The 15,906-nt window shown below is 40.5% G+C and overlaps 1 protein-coding gene across 1 annotated transcript in view; it reads right to left on the bottom strand.

Moving 5' to 3' along the window:
• Positions 1–15,906, bottom strand: part of SLC7A11 (solute carrier family 7 member 11) — a 341,695-nt gene that overhangs the window by 194,971 nt on the left and 130,818 nt on the right. The window contains exon 12 of the transcript XR_005722896.1: positions 9,330–9,454. The gene's annotated coding sequence lies outside the window, so the exon portion shown is untranslated. The remainder of the gene's footprint in view (positions 1–9,329; positions 9,455–15,906) is intronic.

Genomic DNA, 15,906 nt, shown 5'->3' with positions numbered 1-15,906 from the left:
GCTACCTGGGAAGCTTGTGAGATTTAATTTATGCTCTTTTTATTTTTTCTAAACCTAATACTCTGCTTCACATGGTGCTGTTTCTAGATCATGCCCTGTTGAACTGTGGTTAAACTGAACTGAACACATGCTAATCTCTGAGAAAAAGATGAGGTTTTCGTCATTCTAAACATCCATCATGCTGAAGACTCTTAAATCTAGTAGATCACTTTTCATAATGGGAGTTTTAAATCAAAATTCTATTTTGGGGACTGTCATTAATATTTTTCTACAGGCCCACTTCTACAAAGACATTCTTTAGTTTCTACTGGAGCCCAGTCAGTTTATGAAGCTTATGTTGGAGCGGAGTCAAATTCTCCCACACTCTTCCTGCATTTCTTTGTATAATGACCTCCATTCCCCAAACTCAATCTCTGTTGTTAATTTCCTGAGGATTGTATAGAATGCTGCCTAAATGAGAAACATCAGTTTTAAGGATGTAGGCAATGCCTTAATTGATCAGATAAACATGGTCCATTTAGTTTTGCTTTAACTCAGACTTCAAAGTACCAAGCTGTATGTTTGCTTCATTTTGGCAGAAGCAAAAAGCCTGAAACTCTTCAGGAGGTAAGGAAGCAGTGGAAATTAGGCATCTGCCCAACATCTAGGATGAAGAATAAACACTTAGAATCCCTTTTAATTTCTTCTTTGAACTGAAGAGAGAAGGACCCATGAGAACATTTGAAGACAGGAAAAATACAGTTTTCAAGACCATGAACTTGAACCCATTTGACAGCAGAGGACGTGCTCTCAGGGCCACGGAATACTCGTCTTTCTTCATTACAGTCCCATCATCCTAATCAAGAGATAACATAGGCTCTAAAATCTGCACTCTTCCACCAGTGTGTGATTGCCTGTTGTTTAGTCATTCCTAGGCAAGAATTCAGGCCTAGGCTTGGAGAATTCCATGGACTGAATAGTCCATGGAGTCGCAAAGAGTCGGACACGACTGAGCGACATTCACTTTCACTTTTTCAGGCAAGAATACTGGAGTGGGTTGCCCTTTCCTTCCCAGAGGATCTTCCTGACCCAGGGATTGAACCTGAGTCTCCTGCACTGCAGACAGATTCTTTACCACTCAATCACTGGGGAAGTCTGGATTTGCCTTGGGGAGAATTTATATATACCTTTTTGAACTTCTAATAGAGTCTGTCTTTTGAGTAACCATTTAAAAGAAGATTAAATTTAATTAGGCTGTATCTTTTTCCTGTGACATGCTGCCTTCAAAGCCCACTTTATTACATCCGTCTACCCCAGCAGCGTACTAATGCTGGCTGACACAGGGCACCTTCGAGATGCAGGAGGAAGGACAGAGATATTTACACACTCTATCCTCTGGGTGTATATTGGAAAGGGCTGACATATGACATCTATGCCAGTCCAGCAACATGCCTGAGTAATTATTGCTCAGGGACCAACTGACAGGCTGAAGGAGTCCCCTGACACCCCCCACCCCCGACCTCAGCCACCTGCCCTAGATAGGAGCTCACAGCCACCGGGGGTTCTAGCATCCATTACACCCTATTTATTTCTTTTCTAATGCTCTATCATTCTCTGAATTTATTAATAACAACTGCACCTTAATAGTAGTTGGTATGAACTCACTTAAGGAGAAGCATCTGTTTTATCCTGAAACCTAGGCATGATCTAATTTGTGAACTTTTCAGTCTCATTCACTCTTGAGACAGTGTTTACACATTTACTGTAAATAGTACTCATTCAAACAAAAGCAGTGTCAATGGCTTTAAAGGGATTCATGGGAAGCAAGTAACTCATCTGCTATCCAATAATTAGTAAACCACTTGGAAATCATTCCATGTAAGATTCAGAATTTTAATTTTTAATAGAGTAAACTATTGAGAAAAGAGAAAGAAATATGATAAAAAGAACTAAGCATGAAAAAAGATGAAAGTCAGTATCTTCAAACTGGTATTAAGGATCCATTCCTCTTAAAGGGGAAAAGCAATGCAGCTGCTTTAGAAGCCTTCGATTCTATCAACATTGTTGAGGAGCATAGACGAATATGGTTTTCTCGCTTCATAATCATGTTCTGCTTTAACCAGGATGCTACGGCCTTTTACCAACCTTTCCCTACCCAGCCACATCTTTTACAAAGATGAAGAAGAAAGAAAACCAACAATTTTAAAAGCAATTCCTTCTTCATTTGGGTGTGTTTTTCAGCCACGCTGGAGCATCTCTGTGGCCCTGGCTGTGGGCTTGCTGTTCACTTCTCTGGCCTCTAAGGCTCCCCCACTGCTTGGACAGGGGGAGGCAGAAGGTTTGTTTGTGATTTCTCAGTTTTCCTTTTTTCGCGGGCATGACAGTGCACAGCAGTCTAGCCTATCCTTTCATTTTTCACTGGTGCGGAGGTGCGTAGTCACTTAGCAAAAGAAACCACTGTCGGCTAAAGGCAGCAAAGAGGGGGAAAAAAAGGAGTTGGCCAGCCTGGCTTTTCTCTGGGGCCTGAAAATGCCTGAAGTTAATTGCTTGCATAAGAAGAAAAACTGGTGGTGCTATAATTGAATTTTTATGGAAATAAACAGGTGGCAGATTTACTATAGCTGTGGGGATAGTAGGGGGCGAAATGCTGTAGCCACATTAACCTGTTTAATTTAATAGCTTCAGTACTCATAGGGGAAAAAAAAGAGGCAATGTTGCTTCTGGTGTCAGTTGGATGCCAAATGTAAATAACTACAATTACCCTAGCAAGCCCATGTGGTTGAGCCAGAAAAGGGCACTGCGCCAGCTTCCACTCGGTTTGCATGTTTATTAATTAAGCTCCTGGAAGTTTCAAAATAAGAGTTTTAACTCACCAAGAACCCTGGGAAAAGAAGGAAAGGAAAGAATTTGACAAAGAAAAAACATACTGACCAGCAGGTGGACAGACAGACAAAAGCTGTGCTTGCATTAAAGGCACAACAGTCTTTTTGACCAGGAGGTTTTACGAAGAGTCTCCACTGCCTGGTACATGAAGGATAAGCTAAAGGCTAACTTTGCACTATGCTTCCCCCCAGTGGTCACGTTTTGGAAATGCATTTTTCTAGTCAGGAAAGAAAAACGGGACCATCTGGGCAAAATACACGAAGAACACCATTAGCTTCTTAATGTATGGAACCCGATGCTTACTTTTAAGCGGAATAATAAAAAGGGAGGTTTGCATTTAAATTGTTGCCAATTTGCAAATATAAAATGTATATATTTTTTACATCAGGAATTGAAACACATTCTAAAGAAAATATATTAAGGGTTATAAGAGACAGACCATATACTATCTAGGAGGCACACCCCTAGCATTGTGAACAGAAAGGTAAAAAAAAAAAAAAACAAGGGTTTTCTCTGCCAGATTTCCCAAGCTTGGGAAATTTCCTAGATCAGCAGTTTAAATATAAAGCAGGTGTTTCTAAGTACTGTAAGAGACACACAAGAAATGGGGATAAGAGTAAAAGAGAGTGTCAGAAAGTCACTGGATAAATGAGAAATGCTTTATACTTCATTTGAATCAATAAATCAAACACTTAGTCACCAACATTATCAGAACCAGAGGATCTGAGTGAAACTTTACTATTTTAGGGTAAGCTTGCAGAAATGACAGGGCCTCTTTAGGCGCTCTCCTTTTCCATCAGTTTCATTTCTTAAGCCCATAAACCTTTAATGGATTGTTGCTAGGTGCATTGTACTGTACTCACTGCATTCCAGGGGGGACCAGCACCTTATCTGCTGAAGTCCTTCAGGGCACATTCCTGGGCTTTTCACTTATTACTCTGCATTTCTCCACATCTCTGGCCTCACTCCCCATCTACAGACCAGTGACCCCCATATTTATGATTTATGTCAACACCAAACTTGTTCTCCTTCAACCTTGTGTCTAATTTTTCACTCAATATCTTTACATAAATCTGTCACACCCCTCAATCTCTACAGGTCCAAGAATGAACCTATCATAGCCCCCATTTTATTATCATTCAGTGATATATGGATAGACATATTTTCCAGTAAGTCCAGATGATAATGAAACAAATGAGCCAAAAATGAGACCCACTTGTCAGCTCAGGTTAGACAGATAGATAGATACGGGCTTCCCTGGTGGCTCGGTGGTAAAGAATCCACCTGCAATGCAGGAGACTCGGGTTCGATCTGTGGGTTGGGAAGACCCCCTGGTGGAGGACATGGCAACCCACTCCAGGATTCTAGCCTGGAAAATCCCATGGAAAGGGAAGCCTGGGAGGCTACAGTCCATGGGGTCACAAAGAGTTGGACATGACTGAAGCAACTGAGCATGCACAGATATATAGAGATCGAGAGAGAAATATTTTCTGCTATACCAGCTAGAAATATGAAAGTATTGTTTTATGTTTCCTACCGCTGGGTGCCCAATATTCAATCCATCATCAACAGCCCATCACCAATCGTATTAGTAGCACTTCCTAGAATATCTCATAAATTCACCACTCGATTTCTATGTTCATACCACAAACACTCACTTGGATTGCTGCAACAGCTCAGTGATATCCTACCACTCTCTGTTCAGACTCCTACTGCAGTCAATGAAGTCTTTTAAATATCTGATCATGACAGTGTACCTACTTATAACCATGCACTTGACTTCATGGATAGTCAGGTAAGAGCAAATCCGGCAAGTTTTGTCCCCTGTCGACTACTTCAGCTTCCTCTCTTGTCACTTTGCCCTTCACACTCATCACTCCAGCCACACTGTCCTTCATTCAGTTCCTCGAGCACACACTTCTCTCCTGCTGTCTGTGGTGTCAGCTCCCCCTGCCCCAATTTTGCAAAGCTATTAACAACACCTACCTCTGCTCCCAAGGACATCCAAGTGTAACTTACTAAAGAAGGACTTCACCTTTCGTGCTCCCTCCTCCAAAGTCCTCCTGAACACACATACACACAAATGCCAAGCACTTAGAATTATCTTGAGCAATAATTGCTTAATTATTTTGAGCACCAAAATATCCATGCCACGAAAGAAAGATTTGTGAGGATTTGCTCATCAATGTACCCCTGACATCTAGCACAGAGCATGAGTCTTGGTTGGTACCGAAAAATTGTGTGTTAAATGGACAATTGGGTATAATTTATAACCCCTCAATGTATCTCCACGTCTTCTAAGCCTGTACATCTTCCAGACAGACCTAAATAGAGACATGTAAAGAATCATCGACTCTCCATCTTTCACGATGATGTCTTTCATTTTCATGATTCAACTCTGGGTGCAATATCACTTTGGATTTTAGTTCTCTGGTAGCTAGGAGCAACTCCACAAGAGTGGCATTTCCAATTGTAACAGCCCTAGACATGGTTCAGGGACCCAGCGGGGGTTCCCGCCAGAGACCTATTCCAGTCAGGTAGTCAGAAAAATAACCAGAAGACTAGACCACCTCGAGTCACACTCCAATCAAAACTCAATCCATAATCTGAAGTGCAATTTGCTGTTCTGATCAGTAGATCACAGTGGTTTTCTCAGTCTCCAGGAATTAGGTAACTCAGCATCAGTGTTTAACAATATCCCAAAGCCATTTTTTTCCCTTTCCCAGGGCATGCTTGGGATACAGATGTTTACTGTATGGAATTTTACAGCTCCTTTCTATTCTATTCACATGTAGATAATACCTAGCATGAAATGTCTGTGTAGCCAGATTCTAGGAAGTGTTTGTATCTGCATGACCTGAAATGTAAGCAGTCTATTTTTGTCACAAAGTTGAAACAATAACATTTGGTACCTGAAAATGTTTATGTGAATGCTGACCCCTGAAAGCACATTACCCTCAGAATGTAATATCACTGTTCTTAATATTTGCTAGATCACTGGTATAACAGAGCCATAGTTCTTTGGAATTCATTTTCCAAAATGACAGCTTCTCCCAGCAATTCTGAATAAATCCACAACAAAGAATAGGTAACCAAATTAAGGGCTCTATAGGGAGTAGCCACAGATCCTTTGGTGAAGGCAAGGAAGGCTAGGAGTGATATTATTGCAGTCTATCATCAACGAATTATGATTATGGAGACAAATCTAAGAAGTGGGTGAAAACAGGAAACTCCCTATAATGATAGTCCATGTCAGACCTGTACTTCAGTTGTAGAATGTTTTCCATAATACAGATCAAGAAGGAATAAGGTACTATCTCCTATTTCAATCCAGGGACCCAATGGTCCACCAACCATGACCAAAAATTCCTGTAATTCACAGCATTGTGACCGATGAGCTTGCCCTGCTGCCCATTACGGTAAGCCAAAACAACTTCACCTTTGAACGCTGTTGTGTGACCTCAGATGCCTTACAAGAGTCTCCTCCTCATCTCTATCAAGGAAACAATTTCAACTGAAGCATCAGCCACCAGCATCCTCTGCCTAGAAAGAGCCACAGCACAAACTCCTCAAAACTGATGTCAGTCCCCTCACCAACACATTTCTTAAGACCTTTTTCAGAACCTTTTGGGGGACAAATTAGAGTGAATGTAATTTGTATATGATTATTTTACCCCAGCATCACTTGCCACCCTTCTCTGTGTTATTTAAGGGATTTTCAGAATCTCAGCTTCACCAACCTAGCCCTCCCCTGAATCCAGATTATAGTCAAGCAAATGCTCCAAAGATCAAACACATGCCTGCCAGCACAGACTGACATAATCATTTCCTTGAAAAACTATGTTTTACCTGTTCAATGTTAATCGTTCATATTAGTCACCATTTTTCTTACATATAGCCCCAAGTTTGGTCAAAAACTTTGTCAAAAAAAAACATAAAAGGATAAAACTTCTTCAGTCAGGTTTTACAATGCAATCAACTCCCCTGGGACATGTGGATTAGAAATTTGGAAATAAGAGGAGGTCTGTAAGTTGGGACTCCCTTGCAAAGTCAGCCCTAGAGAAAAACCAATACAGTCTCCAAGCAACAAGAGACAGCCCTATCAAACAAGGCAGAAGTACTTCTGAAATCCCAAGAACAGTGATGTGCTGGTACATGTTGAACAACCCACTCCAGCAAGAGCGGGAGAGGTACTCCCAAACTGTAGCACCGTGGTTGGCATCAAGTTGTTCATGTGGCCACAAAGAACAGAGCTAGGAAAAAGGAAATGCAACTGTCCCACATAATCCCATGGACAGAGGAGCCTGACGGGCTATAGTCTGTGGGGTTACAAGAGTCAGACACGACTGTGCACGTAAACCACCACCACCAGCAGCCATAAAGAGCCGGATCCAAGAGACCACTGAAGCACAGGGAAAAGGCTAGGGGTTCAGGGCACTGTGCATCTTTAGAATCAGACCACATGGTCCAATTCTGACCAGTGCTTTGACTTCCACATAAAAAGACCAGCAGGATATTGTTCATTGGTATTATGATTCAGCAACCATATCAAACCCAAGTTTCATTTTCAAGTGCATGGAAGTTGAAAGAAGCAGAGAGAATGGAGAGACTCTTTGAGCATTGTTAGAATTCCTGAGATCCAGCCTTTGCCACAGTCAAGAATTTAAGGGGAGAAATTTATCATTTACCTTTTCCAGTGTTCTCAAAACATTCCTGGTATCCCTGTAATCTTTTATTTTAGCTAGTTAGTGACAGCGGCAATATGGTTTCCCCAAAGCCTTTCCTTGAACAGACATTTCATTCCAAGGGAGTCTTTCATTCCAGAGGACAGAGGCTGTGTTTAATTAGCTCTTCACCACTGCAAGCGATGAGCTGCCAGGGTTCTGTCCCCAAAGACAAATGGGATTCATCATTTTCAGCCCCGTTTGCTAATAAGTCCCACACCCTCACTCTTCACTCCACTCCCCCAAAGGCTCCATTCCATTAAACCCATTCCCAAGTACCATTATCTGTATCAGTGAGGTCTTTTAAGTCAAAGGGACATAAACCAAATATGCTTCAGTGAGGGAACAAAAGACATTTACAGAAAAGATATTAGTTAGCTCAAAGAATGATGTGGAACTTGAAAAACCAGGCTCAGAAAGTAGAAAGGACCCAAAAGAGATGAGTCAACCAGAAAACACTGCAGAGAAAAAGCCGAGTTTGCGATACAACAGACTTGATGGCCAGCACCACCACCTCTGCCCCAGGCTTTGTGGCTGCTGCTGCTGCCTCTGTTTATCATTTCTCCTCCATCCCCAGGCAGAACCATCCAACTGCCAAGCCAAGACTGCATGCCTGTCTCTAGCTGTATCTCTTCAACCTTAACCATGAACTCTGCCTTTTACCAAAATGTGGAAATTCAAGAATTCACCCCTGAGAGAAAGAGTGCTCAGATGCTGAATGGTCCAAAACCATGACAACTGTATTCAATACATAGAAATTGTGCACTTTTATAAAATAGTTTCAAAGAACCGAGAGCAGAAAATGAGATTACAATACAGCACAAAGTAAATGGAGAGGAAACACGACAGAAGCTGAGGCTAATCTTACAAGAACCTCGGTAAGAATAAAAGCAACAATAGCTTGAAAGGCAATGTCGTTTCGGAAGAAATGTTTTCTTTTCCTTTATAAAGGCTAAATGCAAGTCAGTCTAAGGGATGCCTTTAAGAGGAAAAGGCTGAACATTTTAGTAATTAAGGGAATAAGAATGAGCAAAATCTGGCAAAATTAATAACACATGTGTTTGGATTAACTTCCTAAAGGATGAGGATAATTCTTTCACTAAAACTGGGGGACATGAAAAAATAAATTCAGGGACACTGTCAGTCAGAGGAGCAAGTTGCAGTTGCTTACTAAATGAGTTCTCTCAGCGAGCCCTGACCTGTTTACTTAAACAGGAGGTATGAGCAGTGATCAGGGCTTGAAGGGATGAGGCAGAATTAGATGTGGGGAGGGGATCACTGGAAACCATTTAGAAAAGCTGCTATGAAAAGGAATCATCAACTAGGCTTGAATAAATTACCTACTCATGGAATCGAGGACCACTTCCTATCTGACTGGCTACAAAGCTATTACCAGTCACTGAAGTTGGGCTGAGAATTTTCCATTAGGGGAAGAATGTATATACTAAATCCAGCTTCCCCAGCCACGGTAACAGCCTTCAGCATGATTATACAAACAACAGACGCTGGAGAAGATGTTAGCCGCACACCCACACACATAAAAGGCACAAATACCTTCCTGCAGTCATGTTAAGTAGAAATAAAATATTGCAGAGGATGAAATGATTGTGACAGATGGCAAATAAGCACCAAATTTCAGTGTCTGGGGCAGCTTTCTCTTTGGTTTTGTGGTGTCTTTGATGGCTACTTAAAGGAACTAGAATTTAACCACCCATTGAGAGCCCATAAGAGCACAGATCAGACCTTAGATTCACCTTGGTCTTCTGAGGTTTGTCCCTGTTCCACAGTCTTCCAGATGCATTCTGTAATGACACTCTATCAAGCCACGGAGATGGACTGCCAAAGCCCAATCTGCTACAGGAATCTTCCTAGAAGAAAAGGATGTTTCATCAGAGGCAGTCATTCATCCTAGCCCACACCTCGCCTGCTTCTGATCTTCCACTGTTAAAAACATAACACACTGGAGGAAGATTGTGCTATATTTCATGAGTGCTCTGTGCTGCCACCGAGGGACAGTTCCATCTGTTATCTGCTCTCAGCGTTGCTTACTGATAAAAGAGGAAGGACAGCTTGCTGATGGGCTCTTTGAAGCAAATGGCTCCTCTCTTTCCTGCAATTAATGTTTATCAATTATTCCTACAGTAGACAGTATGTATGGTACCATGATTTCAAAATTAGTTTCAATAAATTAAGGGCCTGCATTGATTACAAGTGGAGCTCAGTTACAACGCACCTCATGGAGCTCAGTGTTGAGCGCTACCTGCAGGAAATCAAACCATCATCAATGCTGTTTATTATCATCCCCTCCCAAGATCTTAAGGTTGGATGTTCAGTCGTTGAAATTTCATTTCAGGCACAGTATACCAGAGGGTCTTAGTTTACAGGAAACAAGGTTCTAGGGCACCTCAAAATTTCAGAGACTAAGTTAGTAAGTAGCCCTTTGGTGGCAGCAAAGGGAAATGGTTCATGAGAGCAAAGCACAAATATAACGACAGTGATTTCCTTCTCCCTCAAATTACTCTGCCTTTCCAATCATATAGCATTCCTGTGGTAGAGAAATGAATGTATATTTTCTGGCCTCTGCACTATGTTAAAAGAGATTTCCATAGACCTAGAATATGAATCACTTTTTCTAAACTGGAAAACATTCTTTCACCTCAACTTGACATGCATCCTTTATTTCTTTGGCTTAATATCTGGGACAAAATTTGTCCAGGTTTTCTTTCTAAACTAAATATTTTTTCATGTTCTATAGATCCATCTTCTAAAAAATAGTGACTATAAAACTGATATGAGCCTTGTCACTTTTACAGGTTTAGACTAGGAAATTTAACTTTCCAAGCAACACCTATTAGTTCAAAAGCCAAAAAAAGAAAATAAAATGAAATGACAATTTCTAAAGACTCCAGGTTGGAGAAAGAAGCCTTTGAACAAGCAAGAGTCATTAAAAGACTCTGAAAAGCCCAGGGAGGCAACCATCTCTTCATCCTCATGTGAGATCAGATGAGAAATAGAACTCCTGCAAAGAGGGAGGATCAATGGAGCCAGGCACACCAAGACTGCCGGCTACATAGAATAACGCGGCACACCGCCCGAAAGCGCTCCTCCTCAGTGCATGTTAATAATAGAAAATGGGAAGAAAGAATTACCGGCACACGAAGAATGAAAAAGGTCTGAAGCACTCCCTGCCATTCACAGGATGCATTTAGGAGAAACAACATTACAAAAACGCAGGCCAGTGCTGCTTCACTCTCTGTGACCGTTTCATCGTAGTCCATAGTAGCTCGCAGAAGACACGATCTGTGTCGTGTGTCCAGGGAACTATGAGAGTAAATTTAAGAGCATGGCAGAGATTTGAGACCTAAAGCCTACTGCTGAAAACACAACTGATTAAATTATTACCTTTAGTGGAATTTGAATTACAGCATTCTTTGTCAACTCCATCATTCACTGGGAAAGAAAATAAAGCCCCTTTGAGATGGGACCACATACATTAATAAAGATCAGAAAGAATAAAGTGTCCACTGTGTTTTATGTTTGTCATTAAATCTGTTACCTTCATTGTTTTCTAACTTTCCAAGTACCCTGCCATTCTTAGTAGATTGAAGCAGTATTCAAAATAGCACCAGTAGCAGATACAAACTACTCTGTATAAAACATATAGAAAGGGCCCAAATGTATAGCACAGGAAACTATATTCACTATCCTGTAATATAAAATAGATAATAAGAACCTTCTGTACAGCACACAACCTCTTCAATATTCCATATTATCCTATATGGAATAACAAAAACAAAAAAAACAGAGTGGATATATGTATAACTGATTCACTTTGCTGTATACCTAAAACTAACAACATTGTAAATCACCTGTATTACAATAAAAATAAATAAAAACAAAAAGTCCTGTAATAAGCCATAGAGGAGAACACACACACACATATATACATGCTGCTGCTGCTGAGTCGCTCCAGTCATGTCCGACTCCGTGCGACCCCATAGACGGCAGCCCACCAGGCTCCTCCGTCCCTGGGGTTCTCCAGGCAAGAACACTGGAGTGGGTCGCCATTTCCTTCTCCAATGCGTGCATACATGCTAAGTCGCCTCAGTCGTGTACGATTCTGTGCGACCCTATGAACAGCAGCCCACCAGGCTCCTCTATCCACAGGACTCTCCAGGCAAGAATATTGGAGTGGGCTGCCATTTCCTTTTCCATAAACATATATAAACACACACACCACCGACTCACTTTGCTGTACAACAGAAAGCAATACAGCACTATAAATCAACTATATTCCAGTTAAAAAGAAAACATCACTGATGAAATGAAGAAGTGATCAGAAAACACAGTTACGAAAAGACCAACTATTTTTTAAACATCTCATGATGGGATTAAAAGAAATAGTTACCAGCAAGGTAACTGTATTGTTTAAAAGAGCAGGAACATCACTGGTCTTTGTGTGATGGTTGCAGAGCAATGAAATGATTTTCATATTGAATCTAGTTATCTCTTTAGGTAATCCAGGAGCCGCTAGAATGACTACACATTTGACAAACTTCTCTGGTAAGTTTAGACTCCCCAAGACATCAGGGAGATAGAAACATTCACAGAGGTGAGAGGAATGAATAGATTCAAGTATTCTATGATATTTCTTTAAAAAAAGGAAATAGCATGCATTGAACCCAGAGAATAGCCTACCATGTGAAAAATTTCAGCAAAAAATAGTAACTCTGTTTTTCATAATTATGAAGAACACATAATTTTAAAAAAGAGAATGTAATATGAGAGACTGGAGTTGAATCTATGGCAACATACATAGAACTGGAAAGATATCAACCTTCTTTTGAGTTTTAGAAACACATGTGTGAAATACTGTAGCACCATCCTTATTATAGACCTACTCATGATGATCAGCCCTGATATTATTCCCTCTGATACAGTTTAGAAAATAAGTTTCTGCAACTAGCAAATGGACTGAATCATAAACAACTGTCTTTTGTTCCTGAACTGGCTGCTTTGATTACCCATAGGTTCAACTAGTCAACACTGGGGGGAAAATGCTCATTTTTTCTTTGAAAGAAATTAAGTGCCTATTTTTTGAGGACTTATCTTTTGTGTTATTTTTCAATGAAAGATGACTGATGTTTAAGGGTGACTACCTAGATAGCAAAGACATTACTTTGCCAACAAAGGTCCGTCTAGTCAAGGTTATGGTTTTTCCAGTGGTCATGTATGGATGTGAGAGTTGGACTGTGAAGAAAGCTGAGCACAGAAGAATTGATGCTTTTGAACTGTGGTGTTGGAGAAGACTCTTGAGAGTCCCTTGGACTGCAAGGAGATCCAACCAGTCCATTCTGAAGGAGATCAGACCTGGGTGTTCATTAGAAGGACTGATGCTAAAGCTGAAACTGCAATATTTGGCCACCTGATGCAAAGAGCTGACTCATTGGAAAAGACTCTAATGCTGGGAGGGATTGGGGGCAGGAGGAGAAGGGGACGACAGAGGATGAGATGGCTGGATGGCATCACCGACTCGATGGACATGAGTTTGAGTAAACTCCAGCAGTTGGTGATGGACAGGGAGGCCTGGTGTGCTGTGGTTCATGGGGTCGCAAAGAGTCGGACATGACTGAGCAACTGAACTGAACTGAACTAAACTGAGGACAACATGATCACTGGCTACTAGTAACAGGTGGTTTTCTTTTGGCACAGAACTTAAAAGTTTTTAATTATTATTTTGAAATTTTCAGTTGCTTAATGAACACAGGGAAAATGGGCAGCACCGGGCTAGTATTCTGGAAAGAGACTAGAAGTTCTTAAATAAAACAACACGATAGGTGACTACAAGGAGACAGCATTACTTAAGTGTTAAAGCTACCTATCATTCAAATGAATGTTTTTATTCAAATTAACCTCCACTAGAAGCTATTATTTCAATGATACCTTTGTTCTAAGTATTTTGAAAATGTCAGTCTTGGAATTAATTTTGTACACAATACCAGCTATGCAAGAAATCAAGCCCTATAGCTTTGCATATCCTATGTTCTTGGTTCTTTAGTCACTCAGTCATGTCTGACTCTTGTAATCCCATGGACTGTGACCCCCCAGGCTCCTCTGTCCATAGGATTTCCCAGGTAGAAATATTGGAGTGGGTCACCATTTTCTCCTCCTGGGGATCTTCCTGACCCAGGGACCAAACTCGAGTCTCCCATCTCCTGCATTGCTTGTGAATTCTTTACCACTGAGCCACCAGGGAAGGCTTGCACATTCTATGTAACAGCTCAAATTCCGTGGCCTCCCCCAAAAATAGCAAAATAAATGTTATTTACTTAGAATATTTTCTGCCTCCTCATGTTATTGATAAAGCTGTACAATTAAACTGAAGAGCTTTTAGAAATTTTAAACTTGTACTGAGAACTATTAATTTCAATACATATTCATGGGCTTAAATTTTTGCATCATCATGAGCTAAACAGACCGCATGAATGGTCATGAACCAAATCACTAATCCACTCTGATTTCACCATTGATTTGGTTACATGAGGTACTCTATATCACCAGATAAACATGTAGGAAGAAAAGTTGCCTACATAGCACAGGTGAGATGTCACAAACCAGGTAATATATTTTGATCCTTGATTGCCACTTTATACCAGTTCAACCTTAGTGCAAATTCTGCAGCCAGCTAAGGACTCTCACTCACTCCTGACATTGTTGTTTACAATTTCAAGAATGATCATGTCCCTCCACTTAGGAAGGCAAGCATTTTAGGAGCAAAACTCCTTAAATTATAATCTCCAATCTAAATAAAACCTCTCATTTCTTATCATGCTGAATAAAATTGTTGCTCCTTAAAAATTGTTGAAATATTGGCTGATGGAGTATAGCAGCATGGCGGGTTTTTTAAAGGGAAAAAACAAGCAAATGCCAATAATACGTAGTGAAATAAAAGGACATAATTCCTGTCTTACAAATATTTATCATGTTTATATAATGGATAATGGCAATATATAGTATAATAATCCTCCAAAGTCATCACCACATTGCCTTCATTATTTTTTTCAATAAAACATCTTGCTTTCAAAGGGATGGTGGGAAATGTCACTAAAAATGTTTGTAGGTTAATTGCATAGATTATATGTCTACTGTGTGCTCTATTAGCATACGACTACTACTACTAAGTCGCTTCAGTCATGTCCGACTCTGTGCGATTGCATAGACGGCAGCCCACCAGGCTCTCCCATCCCTGGGATTCTCCAGGCAAGAACACTGGAGTGGGTTGCCATTTCCTTCTCTATTAGCATAAAAGTAGTTAATATTTCTAGAGAACTTACTATGATCTGGACAGTATGTTTCACCTGTAGAGAAGGCACTGCCAGCCCTATTTCAAAGAAGAGTAGGTAGGAGCTCAGAGAGGCTAATAACTTGCTTTTGGTTTCATCCCTAAGAAGTTAGTAAAGCCAAAATTTAAATCTAGGTCTAACTCCAGTTTGCATTCTTACTATTTCTGAGAGTTCTGACTAATCCTAGTTGTTGAAATTTTTAGTAGGAAAACTCAGTCTCTTGAGGCTGAAATAAACTGTTGTAAACGACAATATCCATCAGCTAGAGAAACACAATTTAAAACCATGTTTAAATCTGAGACTAAGTTCCATGTCCTATTTATCATTTCAACAATTAAATACATTTCTTTCCCTGATGGATTAACACCAGTGTGGCATATGATATATTTGGAATCCACCACCCAGTCTCAAATGGCCAAAAAACAGCAGCTGCTTTCATGTCGTTTCTAAGCAAAAGTTGAAAGCCAAAAAAAAATCACTGGCAAAATTCACTCTGGTGAGACTTTCAATTTTATTCTCCCCTGAGGTTCAAACTTCAGATAATCATCATGAACTTGGTGATGAACCAAACTCAGATTCAGGCTATGGCTTCTCAGAGAGTCAACCCTTCCATTTAGACTAAGGCACAGCTTCAAGTGAGAAGCCAAATGGGGTCAGATGTTCAATAGTTGGCTGAAGCCTCAGCTGTCATATTGAAACAATGTTGACAAGATGGCAGGCTTTAAATAAATCCCCTATGGAGGCTATTGACAGCATTCTTCCTTTTCCTTCCTTCTTATCCAGCCTCACTGTTTTCTCCATCACATGCCAATAATGCACAGTATTTACTAAGAACAACAAGGCCTGTGCAACATGACAATATTTTAGCAACAGGAGTCTGTCCTAAGCACACACGCAGGGCACTTCCTTGACTCCTCAGCCCAAGATAAAACGTGCTGATTATATATATATATATATATATATATATATATATATAT

This window comes from Oryx dammah, unplaced genomic scaffold (genome assembly GCF_014754425.2).
Source record: "Oryx dammah isolate SB20612 unplaced genomic scaffold, SCBI_Odam_1.1 HiC_scaffold_12, whole genome shotgun sequence".
Lineage (NCBI taxonomy): Eukaryota > Metazoa > Chordata > Mammalia > Artiodactyla > Bovidae > Oryx > Oryx dammah.
This window is presented reverse-complemented; position numbering and strand designations above follow the sequence as displayed.